Source organism: Petaurus breviceps, unplaced genomic scaffold (genome assembly GCF_028583685.1).
Source record: "Petaurus breviceps papuanus isolate PSGF00001 unplaced genomic scaffold, PetGlider_PUasm1.0 90784, whole genome shotgun sequence".
NCBI classification, from domain to species: domain Eukaryota; kingdom Metazoa; phylum Chordata; class Mammalia; order Diprotodontia; family Petauridae; genus Petaurus; species Petaurus breviceps.
Genome location: NW_027187345.1, coordinates 5,551,608 through 5,554,653, shown reverse-complemented (window position 1 = coordinate 5,554,653; position 3,046 = coordinate 5,551,608). Strand labels below are relative to the sequence as shown.

Here is a 3,046-nt window from a genome sequence, read left to right as displayed (position 1 = left end):
AAAGGAAGGAAGGAAGGAAGGAAGGAAGGAAAGAAGGAAGGAAGGAAGGAAGGAAGGAAGGAAGGAAGGAAAGAAGGAAGGAAGGAAGGAAGGAAAGGAAGGAGGGAGGGAAGGAAGAGAGAGGGAAGGAGGGAAAGTTGGGGTAGAGGGAAGAAAGAAAGGAGGCAGAGAGAGGTAGGGGAGAGAGAAAGAATGAAAGAAAGAAAAAGGAAAGAGAAAGACAAACTGACTTGAATAATTTGCTTTAATCTACAAAACGGAACCTCTCTTGCTTTGCATGATTTTTCTCATGATGATGTGAATACTTAACATCCTCTGCTCTCTCCAACTTCATTTTATTTTTAATAGGGGCTCTTTCCATTAGTTTTTAGCTGTGATCTTTTCAAAGTTATCTTAAACAACAAATTTCTCCAAGATAATTACTCCACATAATAATCTCAGCTATAACTCATTTTGATTTGGTATCTTTAAAAAGTCCTCTTTACCATTCTATACTCCTTATAAAATATATATATTTTATTCCTTGCTTGACCCACCTGGGTCAAACCCAAATCCTGGGGTTTGGGTCTACTTTTTAAAAACCTAAGCACTCAATGTGATACTTTCTCTAACAATTTGTCACAAAAAATCATTTGAAGAAAAGACTGGTATTTCATTAGGCTTATAATCAAATATCTAAACCAGGGGAACATAATTTTTTTTTTTGCTTTTTTGGGGGGGAGGAGGGCAGGGCAATTGGCGTTAAGTGACTTGCCCAAGGTCATACAGCTAGTAAGTGTTAAATGTCTGAGGTTGGATTTGAACTCAGGTCCTCCTGACTTCAGGGCCTGTGCTCTATTCACTGTGCCACCTAGCCACCTGGGGAACATAATTTTTTAATTTGATTTTCTGCTCACTAATTTTCTTCACATTTTCACTGTTTTTTTTATTTATGCAATTCCTTTCAATTTTGTCCTTATGTCATTTAATTATCTTCTGATTAATCAATAGATATTTATGGAGAGACAATAAGCTGTATGGATATGGACCAATTAGCATAGATTACTAGAGATTAGGTGTGGGTAAATAATCTCTGACATCAACAGCTCATCAATTCAACCAATTAACAAAAGGGAAAATGACAAATATTAGAGAGTATATGGAAAAACTGGGACACTAATTCACTGTTTGTGGAAATGTAACATGACTCAATTATTTTGGAAAGCAATCTTAAGTTATGTTCAAAGAGCTATTAAAAATACTTATATCCTTTGAGCATAATAAGAGGATATTATATACAGTAACAGCAATATTCTTTTAAGAATGACTTTGAATGAACAAGTTATTTTGTCTATTATAAATACCCAAATTAACTATAAAGAACATATGAAGAAAAACACTATCTCCATCAAGAGAAAGAGCTGATAAATAGAATAATCTTACACATTTATGTATTTATGGGTGAATGGATGTATATATGTATAGATGGATGTATATACATGCCTATTTGTGTCTAATAGAAGCTATCTTTGGGGGGGGGAAGAAATTTACATGATAATTTTGTTGTATATTTGAAAAAATAGCAAGTTGTGTACATGAGATTTGCAACTGCATGTCCAACTGTCTTTATGGAAATGCTTGTTTTATTCCAAAAATTAAAAAAAAAAGAAGAATAAGAAAAAATAAGTATGTCACAGAAATATGAAGGGACTTACATTCAACAGGTTCAACCTGTACTTGAAGCAGAATCTCCTCTAGGACATGTTTGGGAAATGGGTATCCAATATTTGTTTGAATACCCTCTGCAGCCATTTCCAGTCATTGTGGTCTGTATCTTACCACTGGCCTCAGATGGCTCCAGAGGAGAAAGTGAGGCTGTTAATTTTGTACAGCCCTCCTTCACTTAAATCCAATTGACTTGCAAGTCATGGTATCACCTTCTTGATGTCATGGACCTCTTTGAGAATGAAGGATAAATAACAATGAATACCCTCCAGTGAAGGGAAATTCTCCAACGTTCAAAGTTAATCCATTCCACTCTTGAATACCTCTGATTATTAGGAAGGTTTTCCTTATTTGTTGTTGCTCAGTTCTTTCAGTCTCTTCCAATTCTTCCTAACCCCATCTGAGGTTTTCTTGGCAAAGATACTGGAGAAATTTGCCATTTCCTTCCCCAGATCATTTTACAGGTGAGGAAACTGAAATAAACAGTGGTTTTCCTAGGGTCACACAGCTAAGTGTCTGAGGCCAGATGTGAACTCAGGAAGATGAGTCCCTCCTGACTCCAGCCCTAGCACGCTATCCATGGTACCACTTAGCTGCCAGTTTTTTCTTCTACAAAGATGCAATTTGACTCTGTGACTTTTCATTCAAGGCCCTAGTTTTTACCCCCCAGGAACCATCAAAACAAATTTAATTCCTATTTCATGTGAGAAACCTTCAAGCAATGGCAGCTCTGGTCTAAATCTTCTTTTCTCCCGTTTAAGTTGCCCCAGTTATTTTAACTAATCATACCATGCCACAGTTTGGGGACCTTTTTCCACATTGACCTGCTTCCTCTGGGACTCTATAGCTTGTCAGTGTCTTTTCTAAAGTAAGATGCCCAGAACTAAAAACAATACAAAACTAAAAACAAGACAGAATACAATAAGACTCTCCTTAGTTCTGAACAGTATTTTTCAATGCAGCATAAAATTGCATTATTTTTCAGGGGAGGGTGACTATCATACCACACTATTAATTCATACTGAACTATAATTTACTAAAACTCCCAGACCTTTTTAAGAAAACCTAATTAGCCATTCTTTCTCTATCTTATTTCTGATCCTTTCTTCATCTTATTGAGCTTATTGGTTAAAGGCATGTGTGAGATTTTACAGTTATCCCTATTCCATTTCATCTAATTAGATTTGACCCACTGTTCTAGACTGATTAAGGACCATTTGACAACCAATTCTGTAATTTATTAGGTGTCCCTCTTAGCTTTGTGTCATTTGTTTATTTGATAAACATGATAGGTATGCCTTTAGTCAAGTCACTGATAAAAATCATTCAACAGCACAGAACC

The 3,046-nt window shown here is 35.9% G+C and overlaps 1 pseudogene; it reads right to left on the bottom strand.

The window, feature by feature from the left end:
- The window catches only part of LOC138147324 (NADPH oxidase activator 1-like), a 27,818-nt pseudogene extending 26,027 nt beyond the window's left edge, over window positions 1-1,791 (bottom strand).
- Window positions 1,792-3,046: the final 1,255 nt, after the last annotated feature.